The 19,524-nt window shown below is 44.9% G+C and overlaps 1 pseudogene; it reads right to left on the bottom strand.

Moving 5' to 3' along the window:
- Window positions 1-3,022: 3,022 nt before the first annotated feature.
- Window positions 3,023-17,983, bottom strand: LOC120051647 (annotated as a pseudogene).
- Window positions 17,984-19,524: the final 1,541 nt, after the last annotated feature.

Genomic DNA, 19,524 nt, shown 5'->3' with positions numbered 1-19,524 from the left:
ACCTGGGGGTCATGTGGATGGGATTAACCAGTGTTCGGACACCTGTTAAAAGGCCTTCTCTGATGACATATATATCAGACACAGTAGGATATTTGACGCAGTTAGAAATGCGTGCGCGCACTGACATGGAGACAAACCCACTGATGAACAGAGCAAGCGGAGGAGGACGTCTCTCTCTCTGGTTAGAGAAACAGGGTGTCGTCTTTCGTCCCGGCAACCCCCCTCAGAGCCTAAAAATACAAATGGGCCGGCTTTGGAGCTGACCTTTACCCTGTGAGCATGTGCAGGTGACAGTTGTCCATCCCTGGGATCAGCGGGCTCCGAAGAGTGTGGAGGGAAACATTACTGCGTGTGAACATTGTCACAAAGTGTGTGTTTGAGACTATCAGGAAGCAGGGTGGGTGATTCTAAAATATAATGTAGGGTGTCAAGACATCCCAGTAAACATCACAGACATATGCATGACCATTGTACAGTATATGAAAAGGCCTTGAGCGTCTTTGAGTTGACTTACAAAAGCAGAGAATTTCAGATTGAAGTCAACGATAGCAGTCAGGGGGAGATGCATTCAGGGGGAGATGCATCTTCGACAGTCAGGGGGAGGTGCATCTTCGACAATCAAAAGTCAGATGCTGTGATGGTTTTCCCAACTCGCTTAACCGCTATGCCAGCCCATATCACGCTTAACCGCTATGCCAGCCCATATCACGCTTAACCGCTATGCCAGCCCATATCACACTTAACCGCTATGCCAGCCCATATCACGCTTAACCGCTATGCCAGCCCATATCACGCTTAACCGCTATGCCAGCCCATATCACGCTTAACCGCTATGCCAGCCCATATCACGCTTAACCGCTATGCCAGCCCATATCACGCTAACCGCTATGCCAGCCCATATCACGCTAACCGCTATGCCAGCCCATATCACGCTAACCGCTATGCCAGCCCATATCACGCTAACCGCTATGCCAGCCCATATCACGCTAACCGCTATGCCAGCCCATATCACGCTAACCGCTATGCCAGCCCATATCACGCTAACCGCTATGCCAGCCCATATCACGCTAACCGCTATGCCAGCCCATATCACACTAACCGCTATGCCAGTCCATATCACGCTAACCGCTATGCCAGCCCATATCACGCTAACCGCTATGCCAGCCCATATCACGCTAACCGCTATGCCAGCCCATATCACGCTAACCGCTATGCCAGCCCATACCACGCTAACCGCTATGCCAGCCCATACCACGCTAACCGCTATGCCAGCCCATACCATGAAAATCCCATTGTCTGTACACTGGAAGTCAACCTAAATATGTTTGATTTAATTGTTACACGAAACTCTAGGACCTGATTTATTAATAGCAGATTGTGGATAAATATATTTGTAATCTTTCAATGTGTAAATCACTAAAGAAAGGTAGGTTATAATTAACGAACAGTTTAAGACAAGTACACTGAATTTAGACTACGAAACACTTACCTAGACCCAATCACCATCTCTTCAAAGTAACTTACTACATATAGTCCAGTTAACATGATGTATGAAATCGGCTTTTGAATTGTGTTTCAATGAGCATTGAAATGATGGACGCATGTCCACTTAAGTGGTAACAATTCATGAAATGTTGATGATGGTAGTAGGATAAATTAATAACTAATAATAAACTGATAAATTAACGAACATATACAATTATCAACTTCCACATTTTTATGTAAAAAATTTACTAATATTAAATGGTTCAAATTACAAAAATCGATAAGTAGATGGAAAATATTTAATTTATCGCCATGGTGCCTGACCTTGAATTGAAGAGGAATGGACCCCAACACTAGTGTCAACATAGCTGGGTGGATGAGAAACATGATGAAGAGGAATGGACCCCAACACTAGCGTCAACATAGCTGGGTGGATGAGAAACATGATGAAGAGGAATGGACCCCAACACTAGCGTCAACATAGCTGGGTGGATGAGAAACATGATGAAGAGGAATGGACCCCAACACTAGTGTCAACATAGCTGGGTGGATGAGAAACATGATGAAGAGGAATGGACCCCAACACTAGTGTCAACATAGCTGGGTGGATGAGAAACATGATGAAGAGGAATGGACCCCAACACTAGTGTCAACATAGCTGGGTGGATGAGAAACATGATGAAGAGGAATGGACCCCAACACTAGTGTCTACATAGCTGGGTGGATGAGAAACATGATGAAGAGGAATGGACCCCAACACTAGTGTCAACATAGCTGGGTGGATGAGAAACATGATGAAGAGGAATGGACCCCAACACTAGTGTCAACATAGCTGGGTGGATGAGAAACATGATGAAGAGGAATGGACCCCAACACTAGTGTCAACATAGCTGGGTGGATGAGAAACATGATGAAGAGGAATGGACCCCAACACTAGTGTCAACATAGCTGGGTGGATGAGAAACATGATGAAGAAGAATGGACCCCAACACTAGTGTCAACATAGCTGGGTGGATGAGAAACATGATGAAGAGGAATGGACCCCAACACTAGTGTCAACATAGCTGGGTGGATGAGAAACACGATGAAGAGGAATGGACCCCAACACTAGTGTCAACATAGCTGGGTGGATGAGAAACATGATGAAGAGGAATGGACCCCAACACTAGTGTCAACATAGCTGGGTGGATGAGAAACATGATGAAGAGGAATGGACCCCAACACTAGTGTCTACATAGCTGGGTGGATGAGAAACATGATGAAGAGGAATGGACCCCAACACTAGTGTCAACATAGCTGGGTGGATGAGAAACATGATGAAGAGGAATGGACCCCAACACTAGTGTCAACATAGCTGGGTGGATGAGAAACATGATGAAGAAGAATGGACCCCAACACTAGTGTCAACATAGCTGGGTGGATGAGAAACATGATGAAGAGGAATGGACCCCAACACTAGTGTCAACATAGCTGGGTGGATGAGAAACATGATGAATTGATGGATCAAATCTATTACAGGAAAGAAACAGAGACAAGCCAACTCCCAACTTTTTATTTCTTGACCTTTTCTTTTGCCAATGCTGTCAGACCTTCCTTTTAGAGAGTGACCCTCTCAACCAAGAGAGCTGAAGGCATACAGACATTTTATTCAGAGAAAATGTTTAAAAAACAAACTCAATGCATTTAATTTAGCCTTCTATATGTGTTTTTTTTTTAAAGCTGCCTGTCAAGAGGTCCAAAAGCATGAAACCACTGTCTTTATCTGAACTGGCAACCTATTTCCCTACATAGTGATACGTTTGATCAGGCTCTGTAGGTAGTGACCTATATATGGAATAGGGTCCCAGTTCAGATTGCAGACACTAAGTTAAAACAAGGGAAACGTTGATTCATTTGGCATGTTAAACAGAGTATCGGTTATCGTTGCAGTTCTCAGGAAAGCAAAACACTTGATTCACAACTATAGGGCCAAACCCCGAGCTGTACTGGACTAGTTAAGCCTCCATTTAGTGTGAATTAGGCAGCAGATCAGTGTCATACACCCAGAGAACCACAGGGTGGTGCTATTTCTGCGTTAGGTTCATCTACACTATAGATAAGGCTGAGGTAAACAACTCTCAGTCTTAAGAGTTGCGTGTGCAGGTTTTTTGTCCCGACCCAGCTCTAACACAACTGAAAATGAATCCACTACTTGACCTGGTCTTGAATTGATTTGTTGACCATGATTAGGCTAGATTCAATTAGGTATAGAGCTGGAACAAAATCCTGCATTCCCACTACGGCCCACCAGAACCAGTGACGGCTCACTCCATGGGCTAAGCTAAGGCAATACGAGTGGTTTAGCTGTAACAGGGAAGGGAGGAAAAGGTGGTTTTGGGCCAGGGTCGTATTCATTAGTGCAAATCACGCAGAATGTTTTGCAACGGGGGAAAAACGAAAACAAGCGTTTCTTATTTAGACAAGTTCAGGTAGTTGCCTGTAGAGTTTGATTCCGTTTAGTTTCCTAGTGAATACGACCCAGGAGGACACCAGCAATATGAAGGAGGGGAAAAAATCATGTAAGAAATTATCCCAGGGCAGTTTGTAGTTGTGTAGCTTATACTGGGTTAGGGGGGTTTGATTAGGGACCACAGATTTGAGAACAGTCATATTGTTCCTCTTACTTGTTAAAGGGGCAAGGCACCACAATTAAAGCAGAGCAGAACAAAGAGAATTTCTTCCAAGAAAGCAAAAAAAAACTGGTGACCTGTATTTGAGAACCGGTGGCCAACTAATAACTTTCACAGGGTTTTTATCAATGAATAACACTAAAAAAAACAATAGCACTATGAGAATTGATACAAGACGAATATCGGTAAAAATAAAAAATAAACTGTTACAACTCAAACAAAATCAATCAGTTAGACCCGGTTACTTTACAGTATGTGTTGTAACAGAGCAACCATCCCTTTCAATGTAGTACAGCACCAATGACTGACAGGTAGCAACAGGTGACAGGTCCACCGACCAGACCCCAAGATATTGGGACACACATTTTGGCGATCATTTCAATAAACGTTTTCTACAGTGGGAAACATTGTAGTTGTGTGCTGAACATAGAAAATTATTCCCTCATGATGAACAAAATTTTAAAAAAACACCCAACTGGTAGGCTAGCTATCTGACCTAAAACGTGACGTGTGAAACACTTTAGCTACAAAAAGGCTACTTTGTGAGAAGACACAGTGGTGAGACAGAAAACAGTCTCTTGCTAAGGAGTGGTTTTTAAAGGCAACGTGATTTTCAATTCAGTTTAGCTGTAGCCAAGTGACATTAATTACATATTAGCATTAGCTTCACTACTAGAATTACATTGTAGCTTAGCTTCACTAATAAAACTACATAGTAGCATTAGCTTCAGCTTAGCTTCACTCATATAATTACATTGTAGCATTAGCCATTAGCTTAGCCAATTGAATTCCAATGAAGCTTTAGCTAATTAAATGTACAGTGTAGTGGGCTATTAGCTTAGCGACGCATATGATTTGTGTTTGATGCTACGGCTTCATTAGATAAGAAGGGGAGCTGGTTGGAAGTGTTACAAGCTAAAAGGCAGTAGTGGCATTTTTTAAAGCTCTTTGTTTAAAAAAAAAAGACTTCTGGCCCAGTCCCAAACCAATCCCTAGCACCTAGATAGTGTGCACTAGGTAAGCAAATGACCCCTAGATATTGTGCACTAGGTAAGCAAATGACCCCTAGATAGTATGCGCTAAGTAATCAAAATGGCATGAATTACCCCAAGTCTAGAAGGGTGATTAACATATTGTTAATTCTTGTCCAATCCTCTCAGATTTACACAAACGTCTACTGGTGGCAAGGTGCTAGGAGCCGATTTGGGACTGAGCCCGAACGGTAGTGTAAAAAACAACTCCTGCATCCCAAATGGCACTCCAATCCCTATTTAGGATCCCCCCATAGGAGGGCCCTGGTCAAAAGTAGTGCACTATTTAGGATCCCCCCATAGGAGGGCCCTGGTCAAAAGTAGTGCACTATTTAGGATCCCCCCATAGGAGGGCCCTGGTCAAAAGTAGTGCACTATTTAGGATCCCCCCATAGGGGGCCCTGGTCAAAAGTAGTGCACTATTTAGGAAACCGGGTGTCATTTGAGACACAGACCAATGACATGATTTGACATTCCCAGGCCTTGGCTTTAACGAGTGTCGACCAAACACTCTTTTAGGACAGTTTCAGAAAACGACAACCTTATACACACACACAACATAGAAAGGAAAATAAAAAAAGTACATCTTTTTTATTTTCTTCTAAAAGGTCTGGTGAGAGACTGATCGATTTAAGGCGATTGGCCAGGAAGATAAGGTTGCTGTAGAAACTGGCTGAGATTATGGGGTGCATCAACCGTCTAAAAATGGCTTCCCTCCTCCCTTTACCCCGAGCCTAATTTCCTCTCCGTAATCTGGACAGGACAGAGAAGGTGAAAAGAGATGGGGTAGATAGAGATAACCTACTGCGAGTTTGCTTTCACTTGTTCAACTCTCGCCCTATTCAGATAACTTACAACCCTGACCTTTTCTAGGCTTTAAGACTTGCACAAGCACCCAGAGGTTGCTTCACTCTTTCACACTAATAAGGGAGGAATCCAGTTTAGACGATTGAGACGCAGCCTGAATCACGTAACTCAATCTCCTCAGAGTTATCACTCTCAAATAAAAAATAAACTATTTGGTAACAAAAAGTGTTATAATATAGAAAAAACATTTGAAAATGTACCTCGGCTAAAGCTTATAAAATATCATAAAGAATAAAATACTATAATAATAATATTATTCCTTGGTCCGTAAAAATTGTAACTATAATAAACGTTTCCCCATAAACAATAATGAAGTTTCTCAGCACACGAGTGATACTTCCATCATTACCAAGACCTTTGTTGTGGTCAAAAAATAATCTAAACTTTGTAGAAAGAGTGTTAATAAAAAAAAAAAGAAGCTGTTCTCCAACAAATGTATTAAAAAGGGCTCCTGGTTATTGTCATCCTTGAGGTGAAACGTCTCCCAGACTGAATGACCCAGGCTGCAGTGTCATGTCCACAAACGACCACACGGGGGCACCAGAGAGGGGGGTTCCCCTCCATCCAGGTCTGTCTTTCATCAGAACCTCATCTCTCTTCTCCCCTTCCCCTCCTCAACTCAATCGCTCTCTTTCCAAAGAGTCCTTGAGCGAGCGTGTGTGGTTCCAAAGCAGGTCCATGAGCCTCTCACCCCCCCCCACACACACACTTCCCTGCTGCTATGACGAAACTGACATCACCGACGAACCCGACGACAACCCAACGCTATTGGTTGACCCTCCCCCTTGGCCAATCCCGTAGTCCGCCTGTCCTTCCACCAACCCCCCTGAACCTCCCATCCCCAGACTCCCTGAGGAAGAGGAAGGTGAGGACAAAGAGGAGATACTGTGACTGTGGGTCTGGAGGATGGCCCCGGCAGCGCTGCAGTGAAGACGAGGGCCTGGTTCCGGGGTATAGGTGAAGGTGAGGGCGGTGGAGTAGATGACTCCGTCGTTGCGGACCAAGGTGACGGGGACCTGGACGGGCTGACGGACCCAGCGCCACCCCTCTCTGAAGGCAGAGATGTCAGGCACCACGCAGAGCACGCTCTCTCCACACCTGGCACAGAAAGGGGGTTTAGACGAAGACAGACTCAACACGAGATCCACCACGTTGTAGAGTCCGTGTTACCACGGAAACGGACTCGACCGCATGTCAGCCGTCTTCAGGCAGCCGTTAACTTAACAACAATTTAAAACGGGTTAGGTTAGTGTTACGGATACAAGTGGTCTGTGTGTATCCTGTGTATATTTCTTTTCTCTCCTTCTCCCCTACTCACAGGTGACAATAATCATTCCCCAATCAGTCATCAATCAGTCGCTAATCGGAAGACACCTGCTCCTTTTCCCTTACCCAATCACAGTCCCTTTCCCTTGGTTTAAAACCCCTGTCAGTTGTTGTCTCCCCAGCTCAGCTCAATCTCTTTGTAACATGCCTTCTGTCTGTAGATCGCTTGTGTGTTTTGCAGCTACATGTCACTTTGTCCCCACCTGTGAGTATTGTTTTGGTTATGGTGTTTGAGTGTTTGTTTGATGGTGGGAAAAGGGGGTAACCAGACAAGTCGCCCTTGGGCTACACTACCCGTAGTTAAATATTGTTAAAAACACTAGTTAGAACTGGGCGGACCACCCCCTGTATTTTTGGTTAGTTAGTTAGCTGTTTGTGAAGTAGGCTAGTCTAGCTTAGGGGTGTCTTTGAATTATTATTCTTTCATTCCTTGGGTCCCGCTCAGCCCCTTTTCCTGCTCCCCCCATTACCGTGTGTTTTTAAATAAACCTTGAGTGTTTGACGGTAGTAATTTAGTTGTCTGTGGTTATTTTTGTTCTCACTGTTACGTTGTCACTATAATAATTTGCATGAGTTGTGTTACGGGTCCCATTACCATCCCCCCTAGATTGTCGGGCCAAAGGGATTCGTAACAGTTAGCCTCCTCTGGCCTCTCCGGATATCAGTTGTGGCTGTGGTTGTTCCTTATTTTTAAATTTACTGCTTTTGGGTGAAGTCTGTCCTCTTAACTTGAGTTCATACAAAAATAAAGTAACCGTTTTAATAATTGTATTTTCATGACATTCTTCATCCATAATCGTCAATTACACGATTATACAGTTACCATGCCAGCCATATCTCTCTCACTCACACACAGCTTACCTGTACATAGTGTCAGCCTCTATATCTCCAAACCAGACTCTGAGATCTGGAGCGAAGTTCTGTCCTGTCAGCTCCAACATGGCCACATCACCTCCACCATTCAACTAGAGAGACAACAGAGGGTTAGTGTGTGTGTGTGTGTGTGTGTGTGTATCTAGATATGTGGTGAGAGCATCCAGTGTGTCACTTTCTCCGGTCATGAAAGAGTGTCTCTCAGTAGAGAATATACTGGTTTGTGTGTATTAAGGTGTGTGTTAAGGTATATGTTAATGTGTATTTAGGTGTGTGTAGGTGTGTATTTAGGTATATGTTAATGTGTATTTAGGTGTGTATTTAGGTATATGTTAATGTGTATTTAGGTGTGTGTAGGTGTGTATTTAGGTATATGTTAATGTGTATGTAGGTGTGTATTTAGGTATATGTTAATGTGTATGTAGGTGTGTATTTAGGTATATGTTAATGTGTATTTAGGTGGGTATTTAGGTATATGTTAATGTGTGTTTAGGTGTGTATTTAGGTGTGTGTGTACCTGCAGACTCTCCACCACAGGAACCGGTGTAACAGGACAGGGTACAGGACCCATCCCCTGGTAGAAGGTGTACTCTGCCTTGTCGGTACTGATGATGGTCCAGGACGCTCCATCATTTATCATCTCCTTACTGGGCTCTTTGGGGCAGGGCGTGGCCTGGGGGAGGAGATATGCTAATTAGTCATTTACCTCTGTACTGGGCTCATTGGGGCAGGGCGTGGCCTGGGGAGGAGATATGCTAATTAGTCATTTACCTCTGTACTGGTCTTTTGGGGGCAGGGTGTGGCCTGGGGAGGAGATATGCTAATTAGTTGTTAATTATCTCCTTACTGAGGTGCGTTGAGTTAGTTAACGTGGGCTAAGTTGCGGAACAGTTTGTACTGAATGACACATTTCCCCAAAAAGTCCTTGAACAGACTTCGCTCCTGCTCGGTGGGTGTGGCCAGGTGTTGCTTGAAGAAATTAGTGGCGTATTTAAAGGGTAGTGACCACGCTGACAGCATTCCCCAACCCACAACCACTCCCCATTTAAAAAAAAAAAAAAAACTGGTCGTTCAGTACAGCACCGCTTCCGTTCAATTGAACGTTCCATAACGTACCGAACGCAGACCTGGTCTCTTAGGGCAAGAGCGTGGCCTGGGGGAGGAGATATGCAAATCTGTCGTTTATCATCTCCTTACTGGTCTCTTTGGGCAAGAGCGTGGCCTGGGGGAGGAGATATGCAAATCTGTCGTTTATCATCTCCTTACTGGTCTCTTTGGGCAAGAGCGTGGCCTGGGGAAGCAGATATGCAAATCTGTCATTTATCATCTCCTTACTGGTCTCTTTGGGCAAGAGCGTGGCCTGGGGAAGCAGATATGCAAATCTGTCATTTATCATCTCCTTACTGGTCTTTTGGGGGGCATGGTGTATGCAAATGAGATGCAAATAACGATTCCATCTGAGCAGCGTGGAATTAACTAGAAAACAACCAGAAGACAACGACCGAAACCAGTGGTCCAATAAGAAAATCTCATTAAAACAGGGAGGGACTAGATGAACTAGTGGTCCAATAAGAAACTCTCATTAAAACAGGGAGGGACTAGATGAACTAGTGGTCCAATAAGAAACTCATTAAACAGGGAGGGACTAGATGAACTAGCGGTCCAATAAGAAACTCTCATTAAAACAGGGAGGGACTAGATTAACTAGTGGTCCAATAAGAAACCCTCATTAAAACAGGGAGGGACTAGATGTCCAATAAGAAACCCTCATTAAACAGGGCGGGACTAGATGAACTAGTGGTCCAATAAGAAACCCTCATTAAAAAGGGAGGGACTAGATGAACTAGTGGTCCAATAAGAAACCCTCATTAAACAGGGCGGGACTAGATGAACTAGTGGTCCAATAAGAAACCCTCATTAAAACAGGGAGGGACTAGATGAACTAGTGGTCCAATAAGAAACCCTCATTAAACAGGGCGGGACTAGATGAACTAGTGGTCCAATAAGAAACCCTCATTAAACAGGGCGGGACTAGATGAACTAGTGGTCCAATAAGAAACCCTCATTAAACAGGGCGGGACTAGATGAACTAGTGGTCCAATAAGAAAGTCTCTCTGTGTGTGTGTGCGTGTGCGCACCTGGAACTGAATGATTCTCTCCTGAGAGAGACAGAGGTACATTCTCTCGGTGTCTTTCAGGTAGAAGGAACACTTATGGAGCTGAGACACGGGGTCGTCTGCATCCATCAACGCTGTCTGCTTGTCCACCTTACGGATCACCTGGGGGAGGAGGTGAGAGACACACCCTGCTTATCTATCATACATCACCTGGGAATATGTAGGAACAGGAGACAGACCTGTAGATAGAGAGGTGAATATGTAGGAACAGGAGACAGACAGACCTGTAGATAGAGAGGTGAATATGTAGGAACAGGAGACAGACCTGTAGGTAGAGATGTGAATATGTAGGAACAGGAGACAGACCTGTAGGTAGAGAGGTGAATATGTAGGAACAGGAGACAGACAGACCTGTAGGTAGAGAGGTGAATATGTAGGAACAGGAGACAGACAGACCTGTAGGTAGAGAGGTGAATATGTAGGAACAGGAGACAGACCTGTAGGTAGAGAGGTGAATATGTAGGAACAGGAGACAGACCTGTAGGTAGAGAGGTGAATATGTAGGAACAGGAGACAGACAGACCTGTAGGTAGAGAGGTGAATATGTAGGAAACAGGAGACAGACAGACCTGTAGGTAGAGAGGTGAATATGTAGGAACAGGAGACAGACAGACCTGTAGGTAGAGAGGTGAATATGTAGGAAACAGGAGACAGACAGACCTGTAGGTAGAGAGATGAATATGTAGGAACAGGAGACAGACCTGTAGGTAGAGAGATGAAATATGTAGGAACAGGAGACAGACAGACCTGTAGGTAGAGAGGTGAATATGTAGGAACAGGAGACAGACAGACCTGTAGGTAGAGAGATGAATATGTAGGAACAGGAGACAGACAGACCTGTAGGTAGAGAGATGAATATGTAGGAACAGGAGACAGACAGACCTGTAGGTAGAGAGATGAATATGTAGGAACAGGAGACAGACCTGTAGGTAGAGAGGTGAATATGTAGGAACAGGAGACAGACCTGTAGGTAGAGAGGTGAATATGTAGGAACAGGAGACAGACATACCTGTAGGTAGAGAGGTGAATATGTAGGAACAGGAGACAGACAGACCTGTAGGTAGAGAGATGAATATGTAGGAACAGGAGACAGACATACCTGTAGGTAGAGAGGTGAATATGTAGGAACAGGAGACAGACATACCTGTAGGTAGAGAGGTGAATATGTAGGAACAGGAGACAGACAGACCTGTAGGTAGAGAGAGGTGAATATGTAGGAACAGGAGACAGACCTGTAGGTAGAGAGGTGAATATGTAGGAACAGGAGACAGACAGACCTGTAGGTAGAGAGGTGAATATGTAGGAACAGGAGACAGACCTGTAGGTAGAGATGTGAATATGTAGGAACAGGAGACAGACAGACCTGTAGGTAGAGAGGTGAATATGTAGGAACAGGAGACAGACCTGTAGGTAGAGAGGTGAATATGTAGGAACAGGAGACAGACCTGTAGGTAGAGATGTGAATATGTAGGAACAGGAGACAGACAGACCTGTAGGTAGAGAGGTGAATATGTAGGAACAGGAGACAGACCTGTAGGTAGAGAGGTGAATATGTAGGAACAGGAGACAGACCTGTAGGTAGAGAGGTGAATATGTAGGAACAGGAGACAGACAGACCTGTAGGTAGAGAGGTGAATATGTAGGAACAGGAGACATACCCTGTAGGTAGAGAGGTGAATATGTAGGAACAGGAGACAGACAGACCTGTAGGTAGAGAGGTGAATATGTAGGAACAGGAGACAGACCTGTAGGTAGAGAGGTGAATATGTAGGAACAGGAGACAGACCTGTAGGTAGAGAGGTGAATATGTAGGAACAGGAGACAGACAGACCTGTAGGTAGAGAGATGAATATGTAGGAACAGGAGACAGACAGACCTGTAGGTAGAGAGATGAATATGTAGGAACAGGAGACAGACAGACCTGTAGGTAGAGAGATGTGAATATGTAGGAACAGGAGACAGACCTGTAGGTAGAGATGTGAATATGTAGGAACAGGAGACAGACCTGTAGGTAGAGATGTGAATATGTAGGAACAGGAGACAGACAGACCTGTAGGTAGAGAGGTGAATATGTAGGAACAGGAGACAGACAGACCTGTAGGTAGAGAGAGGTGAATATGTAGGAACAGGAGACAGACCTGTAGGTAGAGAGGTGAATATGTAGGAACAGGAGACAGACCTGTAGGTAGAGATGTGAATATGTAGGAACAGGAGACAGACAGACCTGTAGGTAGAGAGGTGAATATGTAGGAACAGGAGACAGACAGACCTGTAGGTAGAGAGATGAATATGTAGGAACAGGAGACAGACAGACCTGTAGGTAGAGAGATGAATATGTAGGAACAGGAGACAGACCTGTAGGTAGAGAGATGAATATGTAGGAACAGGAGACAGACAGACCTGTAGGTAGAGAGGTGAATATGTAGGAACAGGAGACAGACAGACCTGTAGGTAGAGAGATGAATATGTAGGAACAGGAGACAGACAGACCTGTAGGTAGAGAGATGAATATGTAGGAACAGGAGACAGACAGACCTGTAGGTAGAGAGATGAATATGTAGGAACAGGAGACAGACCTGTAGGTAGAGAGGTGAATATGTAGGAACAGGAGACAGACCTGTAGGTAGAGAGGTGAATATGTAGGAACAGGAGACAGACATACCTGTAGGTAGAGAGGTGAATATGTAGGAACAGGAGACAGACCTGTAGGTAGAGAGGTGAATATGTAGGAACAGGAGACAGACAGACCTGTAGGTAGAGAGGTGAATATGTAGGAACAGGAGACAGACCTGTAGGTAGAGATGTGAATATGTAGGAACAGGAGACAGACAGACCTGTAGGTAGAGAGGTGAATATGTAGGAACAGGAGACAGACCTGTAGGTAGAGAGGTGAATATGTAGGAACAGGAGACAGACCTGTAGGTAGAGATGTGAATATGTAGGAACAGGAGACAGACAGACCTGTAGGTAGAGAGGTGAATATGTAGGAACAGGAGACAGACCTGTAGGTAGAGAGGTGAATATGTAGGAACAGGAGACAGACAGACCTGTAGGTAGAGAGGTGAATATGTAGGAACAGGAGACATACCTGTAGGTAGAGAGGTGAATATGTAGGAACAGGAGACAGACAGACCTGTAGGTAGAGAGGTGAATATGTAGGAACAGGAGACAGACCTGTAGGTAGAGAGGTGAATATGTAGGAACAGGAGACAGACCTGTAGGTAGAGAGGTGAATATGTAGGAACAGGAGACAGACCTGTAGGTAGAGAGGTGAATATGTAGGAACAGGAGACAGACAGACCTGTAGGTAGAGAGATGAATATGTAGGAACAGGAGACAGACAGACCTGTAGGTAGAGAGATGTGAATATGTAGGAACAGGAGACAGACAGACCTGTAGGTAGAGAGGTGAATATGTAGGAACAGGAGACAGACCTGTAGGTAGAGATGTGAATATGTAGGAAACAGGAGACAGACAGACCTGTAGGTAGAGAGGTGAATATGTAGGAACAGGAGACAGACAGACCTGTAGGTAGAGAGAGGTGAATATGTAGGAACAGGAGACAGACCTGTAGGTAGAGAGAGGTGAATATGTAGGAACAGGAGACAGACCTGTAGGTAGAGAGGTGAATATGTAGGAACAGGAGACAGACCTGTAGGTAGAGATGTGAATATGTAGGAACAGGAGACAGACAGACCTGTAGGTAGAGAGGTGAATATGTAGGAACAGGAGACAGACCTGTAGGTAGAGAGGTGAATATGTAGGAACAGGAGACAGACAGACCTGTAGGTAGAGAGGTGAATATGTAGGAACAGGAGACAGACAGACCTGTAGGTAGAGAGGTGAATATGTAGGAACAGGAGACAGACCTGTAGGTAGAGAGGTGAATATGTAGGAACAGGAGACAGACAGACCTGTAGGTAGAGAGGTGAATATGTAGGAACAGGAGACAGACAGACCTGTAGGTAGAGAGAGGTGAATATGTAGGAACAGGCGACAGACCTGTAGGTAGAGAGGTGAATATGTAGGAACAGGCGACAGACAGACCTGTAGGTAGAGAGAGGTGAATATGTAGGAACAGGAGACAGACAGACCTGTAGGTAGAGAGAGGTGAATATGTAGGAACAGGAGACAGACAGACCTGTAGGTAGAGAGAGGTGAATATGTAGGAACAGGAGACAGACAGACCTGTAGGTAGAGAGAGGTGAATATGTAGGAACAGGAGACAGACAGACCTGTAGGTAGAGAGGTGAATATGTAGGAACAGGAGACAGACAGACCTGTAGGTAGAGAGGTGAATATGTAGGAACAGGAGACAGACAGACCTGTAGGTAGAGATGTGAATATATAGGAACAGGAGACAGACAGACCTGTAGGTAGAGAGGTGAATATGTAGGAACAGGAGACAGACCTGTAGGTAGAGATGTGAATATGTAGGAACAGGAGACAGACCTGTAGGTAGAGATGTGAATATGTAGGAACAGGAGACAGACCTGTAGGTAGAGATGTGAATATGTAGGAACAGGAGACAGACAGACCTGTAGGTAGAGATGTGAATATGTAGGAACAGGAGACAGACAGACCTGTAGGTAGAGAGGTGAATATGTAGGAACAGGAGACAGACCTGTAGGTAGAGAGGTGAATATGTAGGAACAGGAGACAGACCTGTAGGTAGAGAGGTGAATATGTAGGAACAGGAGACAGACCTGTAGGTAGAGAGGTGAAATATGTAGGAACAGGAGACAGACAGACCTGTAGGTAGAGAGGTGAATATGTAGGGAACAGGAGACAGACCTGTAGGTAGAGAGGTGAATATGTAGGAACAGGAGACAGACCTGTAGGTAGAGAGGTGAATATGTAGGAACAGGAGACAGACAGACCTGTAGGTAGAGAGGTGAATATGTAGGAACAGGAGACAGACCTGTAGGTAGAGATGTGAATATGTAGGAACAGGAGACAGACAGACCTGTAGGTAGAGAGGTGATATGTAGGAACAGGAGACAGACAGACCTGTAGGTAGAGAGGTGAATATGTAGGAACAGGAGACAGACCTGTAAGGTAGAGAGGTGAATATGTAGGAACAGGAGACAGACCTGTAGGTAGAGATGTGAATATGTAGGAACAGGAGACAGACAGACCTGTAGGTAGAGATGTGAATATGTAGGAACAGGAGACAGACAGACCTGTAGGTAGAGAGGTGAATATGTAGGAACAGGAGACAGACAGACCTGTAGGTAGAGAGGTGAATATGTAGGAACAGGAGACAGACAGACCTGTAGGTAGAGAGGTGAATATGTAGGAACAGGAGACAGACCTGTAGGTAGAGAGGTGAATATGTAGGAACAGGAGACAGACAGACCTGTAGGTAGAGAGATGAATATGTAGGAACAGGAGACAGACAGACCTGTAGGTAGAGAGGTGAATATGTAGGAACAGGAGACAGACCTGTAGGTAGAGATGTGAATATGTAGGAACAGGAGACAGACAGACCTGTAGGTAGAGAGGTGAATATGTAGGAACAGGAGAACAGACCTGTAGGTAGAGAGGTGAATATGTAGGAACAGGAGACAGACAGACCTGTAGGTAGAGAGGTGAATATGTAGGAACAGGAGACAGACAGACCTGTAGGTAGAGAGGTGAATATGTAGGAACAGGAGACAGACCTGTAGGTAGAGAGGTGAATATGTAGGAACAGGAGACAGACAGACCTGTAGGTAGAGAGAGGTGAATATGTAGGAACAGGAGACAGACAGACCTGTAGGTAGAGAGAGGTGAATATGTAGGAACAGGAGACAGACAGACCTGTAGGTAGAGAGAGGTGAATATGTAGGAACAGGAGACAGACCTGTAGGTAGAGAGGTGAATATGTAGGAACAGGAGACAGACAGACTGTAGGTAGAGAGGTGAATATGTAGGAACAGGAGACAGACAGACCTGTAGGTAGAGAGAGGTGAATATGTAGGAACAGGAGACAGAACAGACCTGTAGGTAGAGAGAGGTGAATATGTAGGAACAGGAGACAGACCTGTAGGTAAGAGGTGAATATGTAGGAACAGGAGACGACAGACCTGTAGGTAGAGAGGTGAATATGTAGGAACAGGAGGACAGACCTGTAGGTAGAGATGTGAATATGTAGGAACAGGAGACAGACAGACCTGTAGGTAGAGAGGTGAATATGTAGGAACAGGAGACAGACAGACCTGTAGGTAGAGAGGTGAATATGTAGGAACAGGAGACAGACAGACCTGTAGGTAGAGAGGTGAATATGTAGGAACAGGAGGACAGACCTGTAGGTAGAGATGTGAATATGTAGGAACAGGAGACAGACAGACCTGTAGGTAGAGAGGTGAATATGTAGGAACAGGAGACAGACAGACCTGTAGGTAGAGAGGTGAATATGTAGGAACAGGAGACAGACAGACCTGTAGGTAGAGATGTGAATATGTAGGAACAGGAGACAGACAGACCTGTAGGTAGAGAGGTGAATATGTAGGAACAGGAGACAGACAGACCTGTAGGTAGAGAGGTGAATATGTAGGAACAGGAGACAGACCTGTAGGTAGAGAGGTGAATATGTAGGAACAGGAGACAGACAGACCTGTAGGTAGAGAGGTGAATATGTAGGAACAGGAGACAGACAGACCTGTAGGTAGAGAGAGGTGAATATGTAGGAACAGGAGACAGACAGACCTGTAGGTAGAGAGAGGTGAAGTAGTAAAACAGGAGACAGACAGACCTGTAGGTAAGAGAGAGGTGAATATGTAGGAACAGGAGACAGACAGACCTGTAGGTAGAGAGGTGAATATGTAGAACAGGAGACAGACCTGTAGGTAGAGAGGTGAATATGTAGGAACAGGAGACAGACATACCTGTAGGTAGAGAGGTGAATATGTAGGAACAGGAGACAGACCTGTAGGTAGAGATGTGAATATGTAGGACAGGAGACAGACAGACCTGTAGGTAGAGAGGTGAATATGTAGGAACAGGAGACAGACAGACCTGTAGGTAGAGAGGTGAATATGTAGGAACAGGAGACAGACAGACCTGTAGGTAGAGAGGTGAATATGTAGGAACAGGAGACATACCTGTAGGTAGAGAGGTGAATATGTAGGAACAGGAGACAGACAGACCTGTAGGTAGAGAGGTGAATATGTAGGAACAGGAGACAGACAGACCTGTAGGTAGAGAGGTGAATATGTAGGAACAGGAGACAGACAGACCTGTAGGTAGAGAGGTGAATATGTAGGAACAGGAGACATACCTGTAGGTAGAGAGGTGAATATGTAGGAACAGGAGACAGACAGACCTGTAGGTAGAGAGGTGAATATGTAGAACAGGAGACAGAGACCTGTAGGTAGAGAGGTGAATATGTAGGAACAGGAGACAGAACCTGTAGGTAGAGAGGTGAGATACGTTGGTACGTACCAGTCTAGGCAGTGCCATACCAGTGACAGAACAGACCAGTTTTGACAGTCTGACCGTAGTGGATGTATCCATCCCTCACTGCAAACTCCTCCCCTTCTGGCTCTTCCTCCTCCACTACAGAGAGAGTCATATTAGTTTATTACTGTAGAACATATTTAATAACTGAGTTACCATATGATGCATCAGAGAGTTATTACTGTAGGAAACACATTTAATAACTGAGTTACCATTGATGCTTCAGAGTTAGTTATTACTGTAGGAAACATTTAATAACTGAGTTACCATATGATGCTTCAGAGAGTTTATACTGTAGGAAACACATTTAATAACTGAGTTACCATATGATGCTTCAGAGTTAGTTATTACTGTAGGAAATACATTTAATACTGAGTTACCATTGATGCTTCAGAGAGTTATTACTGTAGGAAACACATTTAATAACTGAGTTACCATATGATGCTTCAGAGTTAGTTATTACTGTAGGAAATACATTTAATAACTGAGTTACCATATGATGCTTCAGAGAGTTATTACTGTAGGAAACACATTTAATAACTGAGTTACCATATGATGCTTCAGAGAGTTATTACTGTAGGAAATACATTTAACTGAGTTACCATATGATGCATCAGAGAGTTATTAGTGTAGGAAACACATTTAATAACTGAGTTACCATATGATGCATCAGAGAGTTTATTACTGTAGGAAAGGGAAAGAGAAGACAGAGTAGAGAAAGAGAGCGAGAGAGAGAGGGCGGACGAGGGGCTACGCTATCGGGCGCTAGAGATAGCAGTATCGACAGCGAGAGAGAGCGAGCGAGTTATCGTGTAGGATAGCCAGCTCGACCGCTCAGTCGGGACCTCATAGAGGGGACATATCGGTGGCCATCTCGATGCGAGTTGTAGATAGAGGAGAGAGAGGACCGAGAGCTTAGGTCCAGCGGATTAGCGGTACATAGAGTATAGAGAGAGAGAGAGACAGAAGAAAGAGAGAGAGAGAGGAGAGAGGGACGAGAGAGACAAAAGGGCCCAAGAGCGAACGAGACGAGAGAAGAGAGAGAGAGAGAAGAGAGAGAGAGAGAGAGAGAGAGAGAGAGAGAGAGAGAGAGAGAGAAGAGAGAGACAAGGAGAGGAGAGGAGAGAGAGGGACGAGAGAGAGGGAGAGAGAGGAGAGAGAGAGAGAGAGAGAGAGAGAGAGAGAGAGAGAGAGTAGAGAGAGAGAGAGACAGAGAGAGAGAGAGAGGAAGAGAAGAGAGAGAGAGAGAGAGAAGAGAGACAGAGGGAGAGAGAGAGAGGACAGAGAGGAAGAGAGAGAGAGAGTGAGAGAGAGGGAAAGAGAGAGAGGGCAGAGAAGAGGGACAGAGAGAGAGAGAGAGAGAGAGAGAGAGGAGAGAGAGAGAGAGAGAGAGGAGAGAGAGAGAGAGAAGAAGGGACAGAGTGAGAGAGAGGGAGAGAGAGGGAACGAGAAGAGGGACAGAGAGAGAGAGAGAGAGAGAGAGGAGAGAGAGAAAGAAGAGAGAGAGGGAAGAGAGAGAGAGAGAGAGAGAGAGAGAGAGAGAGAGAGAGAGAGAGAGAGAGAGAGAGAGAGAGAGAGAGAGAGAGCTGTAGTAGAAAGTACTGTGAGGTCAGTCTGAGGATTTGAACATCAAAGCAGAACCACAGAAAATGAACC

The sequence above is a fragment of the Salvelinus namaycush genome, chromosome 8 (genome assembly GCF_016432855.1).
Source record: "Salvelinus namaycush isolate Seneca chromosome 8, SaNama_1.0, whole genome shotgun sequence".
Classification (NCBI taxonomy): Eukaryota; Metazoa; Chordata; class Actinopteri; order Salmoniformes; family Salmonidae; genus Salvelinus; species Salvelinus namaycush.
Note: the sequence above shows the minus strand (reverse complement) of the source record. Positions and strands in the feature narration are given on the sequence as shown.